This window comes from Bos grunniens, chromosome 21 (genome assembly GCF_055505025.1).
Source record: "Bos grunniens cultivar Pamir isolate PY7600 chromosome 21, Bosgru_T2T1.0, whole genome shotgun sequence".
NCBI classification, from domain to species: domain Eukaryota; kingdom Metazoa; phylum Chordata; class Mammalia; order Artiodactyla; family Bovidae; genus Bos; species Bos grunniens.
The window spans coordinates 53,242,619-53,264,029 of NC_141185.1; the positions used below are offsets into that span (position 1 = coordinate 53,242,619).

The window sequence follows — 21,411 nt, forward strand, 5'->3', positions numbered from 1 at the left end:
CGTGTCCAACTCTGTGCGACACCATAGATGGCAGCCCACCAGGCTCTGCCATCCCTGGGATTCTCCAGGCAGGAACACTGGAGTGGGTTGCCATTTCCTTCTCCAATGCATTAAAGTGAAAAGTGAAAGTGAAGTCGCTCAGTCCTGTCTGACTCTTAGCGACCCCATGGACTGCAGTCCACCAGGCTCCTCCATCCATGGGATTTTCCAAGCAAGAGTACTGGAGTGGGTTGCCATTGGGAACTAGCAAATTCCTGGGGTAACTGGAACAATATCTGGAGCTGGGCATCATGGCTTCTCCCTTTAACCGGTCCTCTCTTCATGTTCTTTGTGGTGCTCTTGTTTAGCCCTTGTATTCTCAATGCAATTACCCAGTTCATAACCTCTTGGATTGAATCCATAAAGTTACAAATGGTAATAGCTCAATATAGCCCCTTAAACAATGGGGAGCTCTGAAGTCTTACCAAAACATGAGATGATGTTTATCTCATGGAAGTGATAGAAGCATCAAGAGGGGGGAATGAAGAGGAAAAGTTAAAATTTTACCTCCTTCTGCCTCTGTAACTCACCTTGCCCCTTGCAAAGTCTGGATCACGTAGGTCACGTAGTCTCAGAAAATGGGGACTTTCAGTACTAGGAACTGGAGTTTATCGCACTCACCCTTGTCCTGCTCTTTGCAGTCACCCGGCCCCTGCAAACCTGCTTAATCATGCCTGTTCAGGTCAGGCATCCCCTTCCCCATCTTGACCACTGTTCCCGTGCACATGAAACCCCTTAGTTTAAACCAGCCTATTAACCAGCTAGTGTTGCCCACTACAGTCTGTCTATAAAAGCTCTGTAACCCCTTTATTAGGGACTCAGAGCTTAGAGTGTTAACTCCTCTGGGCCCACCAGCATAAAAAACCTGTGTTCTCCAACTCTCCAAGTGTGGTGCTTGGTTTCTCGAGTACTGGTTTCTGCAGCAAGCTATCAGGGAAGCCCAAATGAATGGAGAGGTGTGGTTAGTCAACAAAAGCTAAGAGGTAAAGATGGAGAATCTCATCAAAATAAATCAAGCAAGACAAAAAAAAAAAAAATGTCTAGTGAATTATCCGGGATCTGAAGGAGCACTTCACTTCAAGGTGAGCTGGGATTTATTTCAACACAGGAAGAGCAGCTGAATCTATTAAGAGATTGCTTCTAGACAATCAGTATTTTTAGAACACTTCTGCAATTTTGTCTAAACCCCTTTATGCAACATAATAGGGCTACTTCAGGCACTCTCCATGGGTCTACCCATAGTAAACAAGCTGAGTGTAAAGAAAAGGGGTACAAGATAGAAGGACTGCTTTGGCTATGTTAAAACTGGTCATTTGGGGGTTCATTTAGAAAACAGGAGTTAAAAGACATCCTTAACTTGGTGTATCAAAAACAGACGAGATCTGGGACTTCCCTGGTGATCCATGGGCTAAGACTCTGCATTCCCAAAGCAGGGGCCCCGAGTCTGATCCCCAGTTGGGAAACTGGATCCCACATGCCACGACTAAAGATTCCACACGCCACAACTAAGACCCTGTGCACCCAAATAAATAAGTCAATAAATAAATAAAATAGACAAGCTTCCCCCACCCCCATCCCAGGAGCTTTAGGCCATTTGAGACAGGATGTTTTATCATACTGACGACTTCCTGCCTGCTGGTGTTATCTGAAATTACAAATGTGAAAGCTTACATTCTCCTCTTTGACCAATCCCTCTCTGAAGTAAACACTAGCTACCGTAATGCCTATATAAGATGAGAACGGGAGGAGGGAGCACTACTGAGCCCTTACCTCGTGCCTGGCATTGTGCTTTACACACTAATGCTTTCCACCTTGATCACAGTCATATGAAAAAATATTACTGGTGTCATTTTACAGATGAAGAAACTGAGGCTGGTTCACTTCAGAGGTTGCCCAACAGTCAGTGGTCAGAGTCTACTGAGCTCAAAGTTGAATGCTAATCAGCAAGGTTCCAACAGCTGTGCTTGGTCGGTGCTCTTGACGTGACATTTGGGTAACTTGCCTCTCTGCTGAGTCTCACCCCCTGCTCCTCAATTCAGAAAGCTGTGTGCTAACCTGAGGGTTAAAATGGCACCAAGTAAGATGAGTGATGCATCAGCTTACAATAGCCAAGGATGGCAGAGACAGAATAGGCACATGAGAATTTAACAAGCACCTTCCTTAAGACATTGGAGCTTCCCAGGTAGCTCAATGGTAAAAGAATTTGCCTGTCAACACAGGAAATGAAGGAGATGCAGAGACACAAGTCCGATCCCTGGGTCGGGAAGATCCCCTGGACTAGGAAATGGCAACCCACTCCAGTATTCTTGCATGGAAAATCCCATGGACAGAGGAGCCTGGTGGGCTACAGTCCATGGAGTCGCAAAGAGTCAGACACAAATGAGCATGCATGTACTTTCTTAGACATTCTGTTAGGAAAATATACCTTACTGCATTAACCTCACCACCCTTATGAGGGCAATAATATCATCCCCATTCTACAGATAAGGAAACTGAAACCCAGAGAATTTAAGCCACTTTCCAAACTTCAAACAGAAAATCCAGGATGCCAGCCCAGGCCTGATGAAGAACCCATGCTTTCCCACTCTATCAAAATCTTTCCTGGGGCTTCCCTGGTGGCTCAGTGGTAAAGAATGTGCCTGCCAGTGCGGGAGACACGGGTTGCATCATTGATCCAGGAAGAGCCCACATGCCACGAAGCAACTAAGCCCGTTCATTATAACTACTGAGTCTGTGTTCTAGAGCCCAGGAGCTGCGACTATAGAATCTCACGCGCCCTAGAGCCTGTGCTCCGCAACAAGAGAAGCTGTTGCAATGAGAAGCCTGCAAACCACAACTAGAGAAAAGTCCATGTAGCAATGAAGACTTAGCACAGCCATAAATAAATAAAATTATTAAAAAATACATCTTCTCACTTGAAAATATGCAATCTCTTAAAGGCATTCACAAAAAGAAAGAAAAAAAAATGTAGCCTTAAGATAAGATCTTATTTCTTACTCTGCTGATTTCTGGGCAAGGTTTTGGAGGTTAAAGGGGGATCTCACTGGAGAAGGAACATCTTAGGAGAGCCAGAATCTTTCATCCTTGAAGGGTTTCTTAAGAGCTAAGAACCCAAGTGGACAACAGTAATGCCTCCCAGGGTGTTGTCAATAAAATCAAGCCCAGGTCCTTCAAGGAAGCCCATGGAAAGAGACTCACAGCGTAGGAAGGGCCATGGGACTTTGCAAAATTGGGACTCCCCATGTCCCACAATTTTACTTTCCCCTTGAGCATCAAACATAAGCGCATTCTGCAGCCATAACCAGGTTAACCTTGTCCTCTCCTTTTATGTTCGGCCTCAAGTGTGGGTGCATTCTCAACTCCTGTCTCTATTCATCTGGCATAGCTGAGGCCAGACTGGGGCTCTGAAGCAGGATTTTGCTAACCAGCTCCCCCTCAAAAAAAAAAAAAAAAGAGAGAGAGAGAGAATGTAGCCAGAAGTAGGGAGAAATAGGACGCAAAGGACTAATCTGGTTAAACCTGGTTTAAGTGGGATCACTCCTCTTCTTCAGTCTAAGGCCCTTCTAAAGGGCATTTTCCCAAACAGCTCCCGTGCTTCCTATCTCTTGGAGAAGGGCATAGCAGCCCACTTCAATATTCTTGCCTGGAGAAATCCACAGACAGAGGAGCTTTGTGGGCTAGAGCCCACGGAGTCACAAAGAGTTGGACACGACTGAGCAACTAACACTTTCCTATCTCTAGCCAGGAAAGGTCTAATCTTTCCTCTAGAATCCCCAAATAACCTTAGGCAAATCCAACCCTCAAAGACAGACTCAGTAAACTCCAGAACAGAAATGATGTCTCTATATCCTGGGTCTGTCTCACTCACTGGCAGGTAATAGATGTCTTTTGGGGGAATAACTTTTTCAGTATGATCTCAGTTGAAACAGAAGGTTGCCCCCAATGTCAACTGGTAATTGACAAGGTAATACATTTCCTTGATGTTAGAAGTTCCGAGGAGTTCTTCTTCTCCCACAGTCTAAGGATAATCCTTCACATTGCCAATTCCATTTTCCTCTCTGAGGCCCTCTCTTTCCTCCCAGACCACTGATGAAGGAAGCACCCATCTCTTCCGGAAGAAATCCACTCCCTACTAAGGCAAGCTCTTTCTCAGTAAGTAGAATCCACTGGCTTAGGAGGCTGACATCACCTACCTCATTCAAAAGGGCTTACAGTCCAACTTGAGCATGGGGTCTGCCAACTCTGTCTTTAATTCTTAGAGGCAGGCTTTAAAAAGGCAAATGTCTGCTCCCTTTTATTAAACAACACAGGGTTGAGAAAAGCCAGCTCTGAACCAAAGATAATCTTACTTCATTAAAAACCCCATCAGCTTTATCTCTAAAGTTATTCCAAGAAAAGTGCTTGAGCATTTCATAATTAACATGTGGGCAGCAGATGCAGTGAACAAAGCAGGTGCAATTATAATAACTTGAAGTCAATAATTCATAAATGATAATGTATTATTAATCAATTATTGGGGCCTGAACAACATTTAATGAGATTAAGCTGATTGCCAGGCTGAACTGTTGGGTACATATTGATTCAGAGTGCTTAATTAAAGTATGTAAGTTGCCCACCAAATCATTACATCACAACTTCCTTCAAAGGAGTACCGTTTCTACTTTTCTCCTCTTCCTTCTGAATTAGGAATTGTTATTGACTGAGAAGAAATTAAGATAAGGACTCTTGCTTTCCATAACAGCTTGAGAAACTACCATATGATCTGGCAATGTATCTCTTCAACTGTATGAATAAAGGTTGTTTGCACAAGCATATTAGAGTGCAATAAGGTATATAGGTTTGCTTTTTTTTTTTTTTGCCAAAGAATTCAGAATCTTAATTAACAGGGCTACATTTTAAGCCTAAACAAAGAGTTGCTTACAACCCTCCATTGCAAAGACCAAGAAATACAGCTTCAAAGAAATTAAAGTCCTACAAAATGCTGACATGAATCAGGATTTGAAGTCAAGTCCCTCCACCGCAGCCCTTTGCCAGCCTACAGTGTTTCCAAAACCTCAAATTAAACTTCATTCTGCTGAAGATCAGAGAGGCTTACCCGTTTGACTTCACTAGTTTCTAGTAGCATCTCTCAGAAGGTAAAATCTACTTCCCCAGCAGCTAAAAGTTTTCAGAATCACCCCTTACAACCACCATACAAAAACCTTTGTCTCTTGACATGCAGGTCGCCTTTTCACTTGTCACGTTGCTAATGATGGGAGTTATTTATGGTGAACATTGAACAAAATGTTTTTTGCTCAGTGTTCTAGCCGGATGATCCTGCCTGAGGGGAGACAGTGACAGCTCTGTTAAAGCATCCTGGGGTACAGGGCGCCTGCGGGTCTTTCTAATTAGGGTTTTACTCTGTCAATTTCATGAATAGCCACTTCCAACCCAGATGCACATCAGTACATGTTGAGGATGCCCTTGCCCTATAAAATTCTGGGATGTCAAAACCCACAGCTGCACCTGGGCTCCACATTCAATGAGCCACAGAAAATCAGCTACAGGGAGGGCGCACAGAGAACACTGGGGCATCACCAATTGCTTCTGAGTTGTGGAATGGAAGCTCCTACCGCACTCATCTGTTGCTTCGGAAAGGCAGCACCGCACATACCAGCTTAAGGTCAGAACTCCATCAGGAGATCATTACCAAAGTGGCTTTGGACATAAATTTCAGCGATCACATTTCAGGCAGTTAATATGCCCAGTGACTCAGCCCATAGTCTGTGTTCCTGAATCTTCTCCTGCGACTGGAATCAGTGTAGTGATATCCCTGCTATGGCCTCGAGAGATTCTTGTTTATAAAAGCCTGTGTGACCAAACTACCTTTTTCCCTCCAACTTGGTTTGCAGAATGAGAGTAGGAAACCACCACAAACAAATTGGATAATGTAATATCGTTCACATCAGTGTTATTCCATTAAATTCAATCCTTATTTTTAAGAAAAGAGAAAGAGCATTACAACATAGTCTCAGCATTTTGTAAGTCAGACTTGCAATGTGACCGTGTATGTTTTGTTTTAGGGTGGGAGGGAATGGCTACACACTCCAGTATTCTTGCCTGGAGAATTCCATGGATGGGCTACAGTCCATGGAGTCGCAAAGAGTCAGACATGACTGAGCAACTAACGCAAGTTAGCTTCACAGAGCAGACAGATGGGATGGAATAAATAACTTGTCTTTTGGAGGTTTCTGGTGTTGATGATGGTGTTGGTATGGGTGACTGAAATCAGAAAGAGGAGGTACCTCTAGGTGAACAAGTCATCTTAAAGGCAAAGAACAAAGCCAAACAAAAGCCACTCTTCTGATAATATTCATGATGTCAAAGAAAAGAAGCAAAAGGCACTGGAGCAAACCTGTCCTGAGTTGGATTCTCAATTTAAAATTTTCAAATTATTTCTTCATTAAAATCCTTACTTTCTGCTAGGAGAGAAAAAAAAAGAGTATTTCAAGAACCATAAAAGAAAGAATATTCTTTCAGCAGGACTAATGTCAATTCTAAACATAGAAGAGCAGATATACTATTTCAGATTCACAAACAGACTTTCAAATTCATATTATCCATTATAGTAAACAAAAAATAGTTTCATTTTTTCTTTCTAATGGAAAGAAGCAGCATGTAAAGTGGAAAGATCAAGGAGTGAAAACCTCCATTTCCAACAGAATAATAAACTAAATATTCTGAACAATCCCCCAAATGAAACAACCATCATACTAAATAAACTCTCTTTCTCCAAAATCATTTTCAATGCATTGCTGAGCTGATCTTAAATAAAGAAATCTGTAGATGCCAAAAACAAAGTGAGACCAAAGAAGTCTTGAAAGGTAAGCAAGCATCAAAGCATACTTTTCACCCAAGGATTTCTACCGAGCCTTGGAGACCATGAGTTCTTGCTTTGAAAGCTGCAGGAGATGCAGGAAAGTGAAGCATGTGGCTTATCCTTGGTGGGGCATCAAATAGAGATTCTTGCATAAAACTGAGACATCCCCCTCCCCAAGAGTCTTCACTCTTGATTCACAAAAAGGCAGAGCAAGAAAAGCTTATTTCAAAATTTCCCTAGGAGTCTATAACTATAAGAAAATTTTCACATTCATTTGAATTCATGATCCATCTGTGGTCCCCAAATTTAAGAAAGGTAAGGCAGTTATCTGAATTTGTTAGTGTCCTCAGATAACTAGCAAAAGCAAATACAAATGCTTTCTTAAGTAAAGCAGCCTCAATTTTGACCTCAAAGACCTCCAGGAGGTAAAATTCCAAGAAAAATGAGTGATTTGGTGTCAACAATTATGAAACACGCCAGAAAACAAGGCCCCATGAGTGAGAGGCAGCAGAGACAAGGAGTACCAGACTTGCAGAGACACAAGATACTAGATTGATGGGAAACAATATAAAATAACAACATAAAAAAAACCTATAATGTTGCAAGAAATGAAAGAGAAATTTGAGATATGAACAAGGAATGAGATTCTGAAAGCAAAATGCTGGTGTGGATAAGGATGGAATAAATTTCTAGAAGTGAAAAATCTAATAATTGAAACTAAAAAGTCAATAGAGAAAGGGATATTAATGGAATTTGAAGGGGTGAGAATTCCCATTAAGAGGAGAATAATAGACTAAATACTTTTAACAGCTTTCTTGAAGAAAACATGTAGAAAGCCACTGGACAATGTTTCTCTCATCCTAATGGAGGAAAAGAAGCTGAATAATAATCTATCCAAGACAGGAAGCAGACAGTGCATTCTTTAAAAGAATGGCATAGCCATGTGGCTGTGCTGTGTTAGTTGCTCATTCATGTCTGACTCCGAGACCATGGACACAGAAGAAAAGACAAACTTGTTAGAACTAACTAGGTTCAAGATAGCGGATCTGACTTCTTTGAGCCTCACTGAGCTTGTAATACATTAGCATAAGCTAAATGACACACTCACAAGTACCATAACAGTTTTGAAGCCAACCACCAAAGATCAAAAAGTGAGGGTGGCCCAATCCCTAGAAATCTCTAAGCCTGCCCCAAGATAGTTGGAATAATCCTCTGCCTTATTAGCCTATGAAATTACCCAGCCAATAACAACTCACCATATCATATTTCAAGGTCCTCTCTTACCTTCTGAGATAGGCCACACTCTGTCTGTGGAGTGTATTTCTTTCAAAAAAAAATCCACTTCTCACCTATGACTTTGTCTCTCATTAAATTCTTTCTGTGATGAGACATCAAGAACCTGAGCTTCATTAAGTCCTGAGACCAGATGTTTGTTCTCAATGAACTGATCATGGGTTAAAGCCCCAATCTGAGTTGCATGATTTCATATCCATCATAACTTTTCTTGAATCTATCAGAGGTTAATATCATAAAGCAGCTGAATGCACTGAATTTCAAAGAGTGCAAAGAGTGTATATCCCAACAAGGGAGTAACAAATTTTTCTGCTTTGGTGGCATATAAGAGAGGAAGAAAGGCTGCTTGTAGAAGAGGTAAAATTTTAAGAAATCCCTGAAAGCCCTGGACACAAAAGCCTTTCAATTTTCCTATTTGCAAGATAAAGGCTTCAGTCTCCTAGACCTTCTCAGAGTTCCAAAGAGCAGATGCAAACAGTTGCTAATCAGGGAAGTACGGAAGGCAGAAACAAGAGGAACAATCAGAAAACTATAGTGCATCAATTAAAGCAGGAAAAGAACCTGATGCTGGGAAAGATTGAAGGCAAGAGAAGGGGACGACAGAGGAAGAGATGGTTGGATGGCATCACCGACTCAATGGACATGAGTTTGAGTAAACTCCAGGAGTTGGTGATGGATAGGGAGGCCTGGCGTGCTGCAGTCCATGGGGTCGCAAAGAGTCAGACAGGACTGAGCGGCTGAACTGAACTGAACTGTTGTTCCTCCTCAAGGAATATACATAACAATATCTTTGAGTTCTTCTGTAGGAACTAAGGCCTCCAGGAGATAGTCGATCTGTGGAAAACAATATAAAATAACAACATAATATAAAAAAACTATGTTTAAAGAAATGAAATAGAAATTTGAGATATGAGCAAGATGCTCACGAGCTGCTGATAAACAGGCAAAAAAACAGCACCTCCTTCTTCGAGCCCTATCATACAAAGTAAAACTTAAACTGCTGTGAGAGGAGAACCAAACTCTCTCAATCTCAGGACCCAGGCTAATAGATCATGTTTTGGGGCTAGAAGGAAATGAAAAGTTGTTTGCTCCGGCTGGAAGAAATGGGCATGGAGACATAGGCTCTCTGTATTGCAAACGTGCTATTAAAAGCTGATGGTGGGAGAACAAGACGGCAGAGGAGGAAGTGGACATGGAGTACAACTCTCTCCACGGATACATCAGGAATACACCTCAGACACAGAAGTGCATGCAGAACACCAGCTGAGAGCAGACAGGAGTCCCTGGCCAGTGTTGAAGAATATATAGAACCACGCAAAACTCAGTAGGACCAAGGGACTAGGGAGAAAAACAGGAGTGTTAGTAGGACTGGACCTGCCCTCGGCGGGTCAGGGAACTGAAGCAGGGGTCCAATCCCCACATCGGGACAACTGTCTGAGTCAGAGGAGAAACATTTAAGGCTGAGAGTGAAACAGCTGATCTGTGGCCGCCTAAATGGAGTGAGAATCAGACAGTACTTGCCACAGCCATATATATGCCGGGCAGGAACACGGGTCTCCTGGAAGGTGCAGCGGCTCGGAGCTGGAGTTTAGGGATTGTGGAGCAATCTCAATGTGAGGGCTGCTGTTGACTGCAGAGAGACAGATCGAGGGGATTTGAGGGAGGAGATTGTGGTGGGAAATGCCTGTGAAGGAAAGCCAGGCAGCCATGGAAGCAAGGTGATACTGCTGAGTCATGCAAAGAGCATGGAACCATCACCATAGCCTCTCTTTCCCCACAAGCCAGCATCAGCAGCTGAACAACAGAGAGGCTGGCCCGTCAAATGCGCCTGACGCACTGAACTACAGAGTAGGACCCCACCCAGGGGTCCCTCTTGGTGCCTGAACAGGTGGAGCTACAAAGAAAGACTGGCCAAAGAGGCCTTCTGATCACCAGCTACAAAGGCTCAAAAAAAGACTCTGATAGGGCCATAACTCCTGCTACAGAGGCAGTCTGTGTCCCTGCACACTTGGCACTGCCAGGGTCCCCACAAGCCAAGCAGCTGTGCCACCTTCACGCTCAACTCTCACTGGGGCAGAGCTGCCACAGGCAAAAAAATAGTCTTGTGTTTATGCGTGCAGGGTCACTTCAGTCCTGTCTGACTCTTTGCGACCCTGTAGACTGTGGCCTGCCAGGCTTCTCTGTCAGCAGGGGGTCTCCAGGCAAGAATACTGGAGCGTATTGGCCAGTATTGGTTGCCATACCCTTCCAGAGCACTGTATTTCCTGCTACCCTAGCCGCCAACCCCCCAGAGTACCTGGTGCTGCCAGAACCCCTGTGACCCAAGCAGCTGCACCACCTCCACACCTGGCCCTCACAGGGGCAACCCCAAGCCCTCCAGGGCAGCCTCAGGAGCAAACCCCAGTGGACGACCCACATGTAGAGGTGGAAATTAAACCACAATTGAAACCCAGGGGCAGTGTGGCTAAGGAAGAAGATTCAAACCCTTCCCACCAGCTGCACAAGATGCAGATTAAATCCACATGATCAATTAGGCAGACTCTGTGTCTATGGAATATATAAAAGATCATTGAGAGCTCCCACAAAAGTAAACACACTAGCTCTGATAGCTGTGGACATTGGAGGCAAGAACGCACAGGAGTAGGACCAGATTAGAATCTGAGCTGCCCCCACAGCAGGTCCAGAGATCAGCACAGTGTTGGAGGGCATCCTAGGGAGGTGAGGCGGACTGTGACTCCCAGTGAGGGAAAGGACTCTGACAGCAGAGACTCAAGAAAAACATTTATTATTCTTATTTTTTGACTTGTTCTTTAGATTCCTTTGGATTTTTCTTTCTTTTTGTTTTCCTTTTCCCCTCCTCTGTTGTCGTTGTCAATTTTATTGACACTAAGAAATCCAATTAAGCTTTCGAACATTTTTTTTCTTTCTCCTCAGTCACATTTTTTATTGTTGTCATAAACCTCTGCCTCTACATTGGGATTTTGCTGTTCTGCAGAGTTTTCCTCTTTTTGCCTTTTCTCTTTTTTTTAATTTTAATTTTTTAAACCTATTATTATTATTTTTTCTACATGTATTCCTTTGTTTGCTTTTCCTACTGTCCTTTTCCCCTTGCAGTTAATCTTTAATGTATATAAATCTTTAGCTACCTCTATTTAACTTTGCAATCTATATTTCTTTTCTTTCTCTCCTTTCCTCTCAGCAAATTTGTTAGTTTTATTTTCATTGCTTTATTTCCCCAATTGGCACCTTGCTTTAGTTTTGTTTTCCAGTTTGTGCTTTAATTAGTGTTATTCTGGAGATATAATTTCATTTCCTTTGTTTGCCAGGTCAATCTATTGTACTTAAATTTTGTTGGATTGCTTTGATTTTGCTTATGAGTGTATACGTATATATTCAGTCACACTTCCTATTGTTGCAAGAAACCTCTGCCTCTATATTGGGCTTTTGCAGTTCTGTGGAGTTATCCTTTCTTCCCCTTTTTTCTTTCTTCCATTTTTTTTCTCTTTCCTTTTTTTTATAATTTTAATTTTTAAAACCTATTATATTTTTTCTACATTTATACCTTCGTTTGCCTTTCCTACTGTTCTTTTCCCCTTGCAGTTAATCTTTAATATATATAAATCTTTTTCATCTACCTCTGTTCAATTTTGCATATCTATTCTTTCTTTCTTTCCTTTCCTCTCAATGTATTTGTTAGTTTTGTTTTCATTGCTTTATTCCCCAGTTGATACCTTCCTTTACTTTTGTTTTCCAGTTTGTGCTTGTTAGTTTTGTTCTTAACCGGTAAATATAATTTTTGATCTCCTTTGTTTGCCGGATCAATCTACTGTACTTTATTTTTGTTGGACTGTTTTCACTTTGCTCATGGGTGTATATGTATATGTGTATATTCCATTATTTTAATTATTATTTGTCTGATTTGTAACTGCCATTTTTCTGGGGTTCAGCTTTGGTTTCTCGTTTTTGGATGTTTGTTTTACTCTCCCTTAATGCCATAACAAACCACTTGTGAAATATTTGTTCCTGACCAGAGATCAAACCCTGAGCCTTTAGAATGGGAGTACTGACCCCGAGACCCTAGATTACCAGAGAACCAACCCTAAGGAGTATCAAACAGTGAGAACTCACACAAAGGAACCCACTTGAATACAAGACCCAGCATCACCCAACCACCAGTAGCACCCTGTGCAGGACATCTCACCTAAACAACAAACAAAACAAAAATACCAGCCCAATCATCAGCAGACAGGATCACCACCCGTAAGCAAAAACAAAGGAAACAAAGAAACAAACAAAACTCAGCACAAATCTCACCCTATGCAAAGCTCACACAAACCACTGGACCAACCTTAGGAGGGCTGAAACAAAAAGGAAGAAAGAATTCAACCTTCTTCAAGGAAAGATTTCAACTTTCCTTGAAGCCTGGGGAAAAAAGAGACTTCAAACATAATAACTTTAAAAAAAAAATGAAAAGGCAGAGAATACTGCACAAATAAAGAAAGAAACTAGAAAGTCCAAATAAATGAAGAGGAAATGGGAAAATTACCTGGAAAAGAATTCAGAATAATGATAGTAAAGACAATCAAAAACCTTGAAAACAAAATGGAGAAAATGAAAGAGTCACTTAACAAAGACCTAGAAGAAGTAAAGAATAAGCATACAGAGACAAACAACACAATTACTGAAATTAAAAATACTCTAGAGGGAATCAAGAGCAGAATATCTGAAGCAGAAGAACGAATCAGTGAGCTGGAAGACAAAATGGTGGAAATTACTTCTGAAGAGCAAAATAAAGTAAAAAGAATGAAAAGAGCTGAGGACAGCCTCAGAGACCTTTGGGACCATATTAGATATACCAACATTTGAATTATAGGGGTCCCAGAAGAAGAAGAGAAAAAGAAAGGGTGTGAGAAAATTTTTGAAGAGATTATAGTTGAAAATTTCCCCAACATGAAAAAGGAAATAGTCAATAAAGTCCAAGAGGCACAAAGAGTCCCATATAGGATAAACCCAAGCAGAAACATGCCAACACACATACTAATCAAACTGTAAAGACTAAACAAAGAAAGAATATTAAAAGTAGCAAGGGAGAAGCAACAAGTAACATACAAGGGAAACCCCATTCATTTAACAGCTGATCTTTCAGCAGAAACTCTGCAGGCTGGAAGGGAATGGCAGAATATATTTAAAGTACTGAAAGGGGAAAATCTACAACCAAGATTACTGTACCCAGCAAGTATCTCATTCAAAATTGATGGAGAAATAAAAAACTTTTCAGACAAGCAAAAGTTAAGAGAATTCAGTACCACCAAACCAGCTTTACAACAAATGTTAAACAGACTTCTATAGTCAAGAAATACAACAGAAGGAAAAAGATCTACAAAATCAACCCCAAACAATTAGAAAATGGCAATAGGAACATATATATCAATAATTACTTTACATGTAAATGGATTAAATGCTCAACAAGACTCATATATATATACTGTCTACAAGAAACCCACTTCAGACCTCAAGACACGTATAAACTGAAAGTGAGAAATTGGAAAAATATATTCCATGCAAATAGGAAGCAAAAGAAAGCTAGAGCAGCAATCCTCATATCAGACAAAATTGACCTTAAAATAAAGAAGATTACAAGAGATAAGGAAGGACACTACATAATGATCAAGGGATCAATCCAAGAGGAAGACATAACAATTGTAAATATCCATGCACCCAACATAGGAGCACCTCAATACATAAGACAAACACTAACAGACATAAAAGGAGAAATTGACAGTAACACAGTAATAGTAGGAGACTTTAACACGTCATTCACACCAATGGACAGATCATCAAAACAGAAAATTAATAAGGAAACACAAAGCTTAAATGACACATTAGATGTGATGAATCTCATTGATACCTTCAGTATATCCCACCTAAATGCAGAAGAATACACCTTCTTTTCAAGCACACATGGGACATTCTCCAGAATAGACCACATCTTGGGTCACAAATCAAACCTCAGTCAATTCAAGAAAAGTGAAATCATACCAAGCATCTTCTCCAACTGTAACGCTCTGGGACTAGATACCAATTAGAAGAAAAAAGCTGTAAGAAACACAAACATATGGAGATTAAACAACACGTTTCTAAATAACCAACAGGTTACTGAAGAAATCAAAAGGGAAATCAAAAAATTTCTAGAAACAAATGAGAATGAGAACACAACAACTCAAAACCTATGGGATGCAACAAAAGCAGTTCTAAGAGGGAAGATTATTGCAATACAATCCTATCTTAAGAAACAAGAAAAACATCAAATAGACAACCTAACTTTACACCTAAAGCAGTGGTGTACTGGAAAAAGAAGAACAACAACAACAAAAAAAAACAAAATTAGTAGAAGGAAAAAAATCATAAACATCTGAGCAGAAATAAATGAAAAAGAAATCAAAGATTCATTTACTAATCAAAGTAAAGATTAATAAAACTAAAAGCTGGTTCTTTGAGAAGATAAATAAAATTGGCAAACCCTTAGCCAGACTCATCAAGAAAAAAAGAAGAATCAAATCAACAAAATTAGAAATGAAAAAGGAGAGGTTACAACAGACAATGCAGAAATATAAAGGATTATAAGAGACTATTATGAACAATTATTTGGCAATAAAATATATAACCTGGAAGAAATAGACAGATTCTTAGAAAAGCTCAATCTTCCAAGACTGAACCAGGAAGAAATAGAAATTATGAACAACCCAACTACAAGCACTGAAATTGAAACTGTGATCAAAAATCTCCCAAAAATCAAAAGCCCAGGACCAGATGGCTACACAGGAGAATTCTATCAAGCATTTAGAGAAGAGCTAATGCCTATCCTTCTAAAACTCTTTCAAAAAATTGCAGAGGAAGGAACAATTCCAAATTCATTCTACAAGGCCACCATCACCTTGATACCAAAACCATACAAAGACAACACACAAAAAGAAAACTACAGGCCAATATCACTGATGAACAACAAAATTTTAGCAAACAGAATTCAGCAACACATCAAAAAGCTTATACACCATGATCAAGTTGGGTTTATTCCAGGGATGCAAGGATTCTTCAATATATGCAAATCAATCAATGTGATACACCATATTAACAAACTGAAAGATAAAAACCATATGATCATCTCAATAGATGCAGAAAAAGCCTTTGACAAAATTCAGTACCTATTTATGATTAAAACTCCAAAAAATAGACATAGAAGGAACCTACCTCAACATAGTAAAGGCCATATATGATAAGCCTACAGCAAACATTATTCTCAGTGGTGAAAAACTGAAAGATCAGGAATAAGACAAGGGTGTCCACTTTCACCACTATTATTCAACATAGTTCTGGGAGTCATAGCTATCAGAGAAGAAAAAGAAATAAAAGGAATCCAGATAGGAAAAGAAGTAAAGCTCTCACTGTTTGCAGATGACATGATACCGTACATAGAAAACCATAAAGACAGTATCAGAAAATTACTAGAGCTAATCAGTGAATTTAGCAAAGTTGTAGGATACAAAATCAATACACAGGAATCACTTGCATTTCTATATACTAACAATGAAAAATTAGAAAGAGAAATTAAGGAATCAATCCTTAATGCAAGAAGCTCAAAGAATTCTAAGCAGAATAAATGTTACAAGCATATCTACATATATCTCACCTATATAGATGATAGTCAAACTGCTGAAAACCAAAGTTAGTGAGAAAATCTTGAGGGCAACCAGAAACAAAACACTAAATTGTTGCTATTGTTGTTCAGTCACTAAGTTGTGTCCAACTCTGTGCAATCCCATGAACTGCAGCATGCCAGGCTTCCTTGTCCTTCAATATCTCCCAGAGTTTGCTCAAATTCATATCCATTGAATTGGTGATGCCATCCAACCATCTCATTCTCTGTCATCCCCTTCTCCTCTTGCCCTCAACCTTTCCCAGCATCAGGGTCTTTTCCAATGAACTGGCTCTTCACATCAGGTGGCCAAAGTATTGGAACTTCAGCTTCAGCATCAGTCCTTCCAGTGAATATCCAGAGTTGATTTCCTTTAGGATTGACTGGTTTGATCTCCTTGCTGTCCAAGGGACTCTCAAGAGTCTTCTGCACCACCATAATTTGAAAGCATCAATTCTTTGGCTCTCAGCCTTCTTTACGATCCAACTCTCACATCTGTATGTGACTACTGGAAAAACCATAGCTTTGACACTTCAGACATTTGTCAGCAAAGTGATGTCTCTGCTTTTTAAATTTCATATGCTGCCTAGATTTATCATGGATTTCGCAGTCGCTCAGCAGTAAAAATCTGTCTGCAATGCAGGAGCCACAGGAGACATGGGTTTGATCCCCAGGTCAGGAAGATCCCATGGAGGAGGGCATGGCAACCTATTCCAGTATTCTTGCCTGGAGAATCCCACGGACAGAGGAACCTGGTGGGCTAAATCCATAGGGGCACAAAGAGTTGGACAGGCCTGAAGCAATTTACAGGCAATTTGTCATAGCTAACCTTCCAAGGAGCAAGCGTCTTTTAATTCCATGGCTGCTGTCACTGTCCACGGTGATTTTGGGGCCCAAGAAAATGAAATCTGTCACTGCTTTCACTATTTCCCCTTCTATTTGTCAGGAAGAGGTAAGATTGGATGCCATGATCTTGGTTTATTTAATAGTTAGTTTTAACCAGATTTTTCACTCTCCTCTTTCACCCTCATCAACAGGCTCTTTATTTGTATACATATTCTGTATATAAAGGGCTTCCCTGGTGGCTCAGATGGTAAAGTGTCTGCCTACAATGCGGGAGACCCGGGTTCAATCCCTGGGTCGGGCAGATCCTCTGGAGAAGGAAATGGCACCCCACTCCAGTACTCTTGCCTGGAAAATCCCATGGATGGAGGAGCCTGGTAGGCTACAGTCTATGGGGTCGCAAAGAGTCAGACACGACTGAGCAACTTCCCATTCCTTCTGTATGTAATAGCAAACAAAACAAAATTGTAAATATTTCAATTAGCCATCAACAGTAAAATGGATGAATAGACCTAAAGTGATACCTGGGAGTATTATACAGTAGTGAAAATGAATGGCTCAGATGCAATTCCAACATGTTATATGGTTCAGTCTCAAATGTTATTAACAAAATAAGCCCATTATAACACAAGATTTACATACACAGTATGTTTCCATTTACCTAAAGCCCCAAATAGCAGGCTTGACAGTACGCTGTTTAGAGATATATAAATGTGATTTTCATGTATAAAGAAGAGCAAGAGACTACTTAACACACAAATCCAGGATGATAGCTACTCAAATGAAGAAACTGTGGGGTCATAGGAACAAGGGGCTTCCCAGGAGTCACAGTAGTAAAGAATTCACCTGCCAATGAAGGAGAAGCAAATTCAGTCCCTGGGTCAAGAAGATCCCCTGGAGAAGGGAATGGCACCTCACTCCAGTGTTTCCGGCCTAGAAAATCACATAGACAGAGGAGACTGGTGGGCTGTAGTCCGTGGGTCGCAAAGAGTCAGACATGGCTGAGCACACACATAGGAACAAGGATTACAGGGGTTAAAATATGGAGTAATGCTCCATTTCTTAAAATGGGAAGTATATCCCTGGGTGTCCATTTTATTGTTCTTAACCTAGACCTTTGCTGCTGCTGCTGCTGCTGCTAAGTCACTTCAGTCGTGTCCAACTCTGTGCGACTCCATAGACAGCAGCCCACCAGGCTCCCCCGTCCCTGGGATTCTCCAGGCAAGAACACTGGAGTGGGTTGCCATTTCCTTCTCCAATGCATGAAAGTGAAAAGTGAAAGTGAAGTCACTCAGTCCTGTCTGACTCTTAGTGACCCCATGGACTGCGGCCCACCAGGCTCCTCTGTCCATGGGATTTTCCAGGCAAGAGTACTGGAGTGGGGTGCCATTGCCTTCTCCATCCTAGACCTTATGTTATACGAATTCTTGTATAAGTGTTGCATTTAAAATAAAGCAATTTTTGTTATTATAAAAGACTCAGTTTCCAATTTCTGGCTTCATACTTAATAGCTACGCAACCATGCACCACTCGCTTTTAACTCACTGGGCCTTACTTCCATCATCTTTAAAAATCATATTTTTTCCCTAACACATTACTTTCATAAGAATAAAGGAAAAAATTATTATACTGGACTCCATGAAAACTAAGCAAAGATGTTAACAAATTTAAAAAGAAGTGACAGACCCTAGGCACTAGAAAACATCAACCATTTGTTGCCCTATCTTAAAACAATGATCAATACTTACTAAATATTTGCTAAATAAATCAATGTTTAACAAAGAAGAATATTTCTAATATACAAAGAGCTCCTATTACATCATTTAGGAAAAAACAAAGCATCTAATAAAACAATAGACAGATGACTCTTAAAATTGAGTAACTTAAAAGAAAGATACATAAATAACATTTAAAAATATGTATCACTTGAGTAATGCACAAAGAGATTCAAATGGAAATAACACTGAAATGGTATTTTGAGAGAAGGGGATTAATTTTTGTAACTAACAGGAAAATGTAGAAGACTGGTAAATCCATTGTTGGTTGGGCCCTGGAGGAAAATATTCTCCTACATTTTTGTGGGAGTATAATTGGTAATACAGAATCTAGTGAGGTTGTCAACCTTGGAATTCATGGGAAAGAGATTTGGACTTTCACAGGACAGAATTGTCAGAAAGGCTAATTTAAGTTCATTAAGTCTGAATTTCAGGAATCAGTATGCATGAGTTCATGTGTTTATGTGTGAGTATATGTGTGTGCGTGTGTGTGCACTGAAGAAAAACATGAACCTGTTAAAAGCAATTGCTTAGGGAATAATAAGATGAAAAATATGTGGTTAATTTAATATTTTATACTAGTTTATCAATTTTTGATTAAGGATGACATGTTAACATTTAACATTTTAATTTAAATTTTAAATATGAAATACAAATATAGTAGGAAATCCAAAAATCAATAGGACAGACACTCATGTGCCTGCCCATCCAGATTTAAAAGCTCACACTTTCTGTCATATCTTCCTTAAAATTCTTTTCCTTTAAGAAATTCAAACTCCCCAATAAATATTCATTTTTTTCCTCTTTATGCTCCACCATCTTCAGATGGAATCACTATTTTTGAATCTGGTATTATTTTTTTTTCAGAATGGTTTTATACTTTTTCTATATATATATATAAATATCCATAAATAATCAACTACATTGTCCTTTTCTATTAAAATAAGGGATTTTAATAACAAATACATGGTCATGTTGCACATGTGTGCTCAGTCATCCAACTCCTTGCATGGACTGTAACCCATCAGGCTTTTCTGTCCATAGGATTTTCCAGGCAAGAATACTGAAGTGGGTTGCCATTTCCTACTCCAGGGATCTTCCTGACCTGGGGATCTAACCCAGGTTTCTCGCATCTCCTGCATTGGCAGTGGATTCTTTACCCACCAGTACCACCTGGGAAGCCAATCATGTTATGAGACATCCATGAAATATATGAATCAGAGTGTCTGGTTACTGCAGCCGCGTAAACTGAGTTTGATTATTTGGGGAACTGGAAGGTTGGTCATGACCCACCCTTGAGAACATGTGCTGGCAGGCAGGGAAGCCTTAGGATTTGAGGCTGGAAGACAAGCAAGGAGTATGAGTTTTCAGGTCTTAGGTGAGGGACTCTGAGAAAGAAAAACATCTGAATAATGGAGACATGGGTTGCCAATTTGTCCCTGTCCAGTGTATGAAGAAGGAGCTTCTTTCAGAGGAAACAAGGCACTTCGGTGCGAAGCAGCATTGTTTTGGGGAGTTTTAGAGAGTGCTAATTCCTCCCAACTTTACACGGAATTAAGCAACTCTCTGAAAACCCAGCAATGCCAGTAGCAAGAATCCTTTCAGTAGCTTCGAGGACAGCTGACAACTAACAAAACAAGCCCAAGCATCAGGGAAAAATGGAGTGGCCCATAAGGGTGACTATATCCAACAGCTACTTTATGAGTACAGTTGAGGCTACCTGAGAGTAACCCATGAAATACCTAAGGAAAAAGTTAACTTTTCAAGAGGTGTCCCTGCATTGTGGGTGGAAGGAAAAATAGATGCAAAAATTTCATGTATTTGTTCAATAAATATTGAGTGTGCACCGGCTTTCTGCAGGAACTCTTAGACCCTAGAGATGTGTCTGTATGGAGTTCAGTCATAGGGGCTGTGAGGAAGATAGAACAAGGTCATGTAATAATGAGGTTCTGAGCAAAAGAACATTACATATGGTGACCCAGGAAGGTTTCCTCAACCTGAGCAACGATAATATAAGACACAGAGGAAATCAATCTTGCCAAGCTACAGAGGTAAAGTTTTCCACTCAGAGGGAACAGCAAATCCAGAGGCCTGGGGAAGATAATTTGGTTGCTGTGTTCAAGGAATAGAAAGAAGGTGAGTGTGGTTGAAGGGTATGGAGTGTTTAAGGGGTAACATACAGGTGACAAGGGTTTTGCGGAGGCAGAAAGATTTAGATTTTACTAAAATTACAAGGGCTATTCTGTTCTAACGTGGAATTTCATGGTATCAATGGCAAAAAATAAAAATAAATTGTTGTGCTCACTTCAGCAGCACATACACTAAAATTGAAACAGTACAGAGATTAGCATGGCCGCTGCGCAAGGATGACACGCAAATTCGTGAAGCGTTCCTTATTTTTGAATGGAGAGAGTAGCGTGGAAACATATACACTACCATATGTCAAATAGACAGCCAATGGGAATTTGCTGTATGACTCGGGGAAGTCAAACCAGGTCTCTGGGACAACCTAGGGGGTTGAGATGGGGTGGGAGATGGGAGGGAGGTTCAGGAGGGAGGGGACATAGGTATATCTATGGCTGATGCCTACTGGCATGTGGCAGAAGCCAACCCCTGAGATGTTCACAGCCAACAATATTGTAAAGCAATGATCCTTCAATTAAGAATAAGTTTTTAAAAAAGTTTACAGAAAAAGACAAAATAAATAAATTATTAATTAAAGGACTTGTAGTATAGATTTTTTTTTTTAATTACAAGGGTTATTAATGCTAATCAGACTACACAGGTACTAGGCACATTGGAGAAGCCTAGAATGTATTACCTGCTATATAAACAAGTATTTTTACATGCAGAGAATTGCACCTCAACGATAAAGGATTTTCTCTCATGACTGAAGAGCTGAAAGGTCC

General features: G+C 40.4%; 1 protein-coding gene and 1 non-coding gene across 2 annotated transcripts in view; one reads left to right on the forward strand and one right to left on the reverse strand.

The window, feature by feature from the left end:
- AGBL1 (AGBL carboxypeptidase 1) overlaps window positions 1–21,411 on the reverse strand; it is a 916,524-nt gene that overhangs the window by 666,737 nt on the left and 228,376 nt on the right. The gene's annotated exons all lie outside the window — the stretch shown is intronic.
- On the forward strand, window positions 20,800–20,903 carry LOC147349737 (U6 spliceosomal RNA). Its single transcript, XR_015150794.1, has one exon. It is a non-coding gene; the product is annotated as a U6 spliceosomal RNA (small nuclear RNA).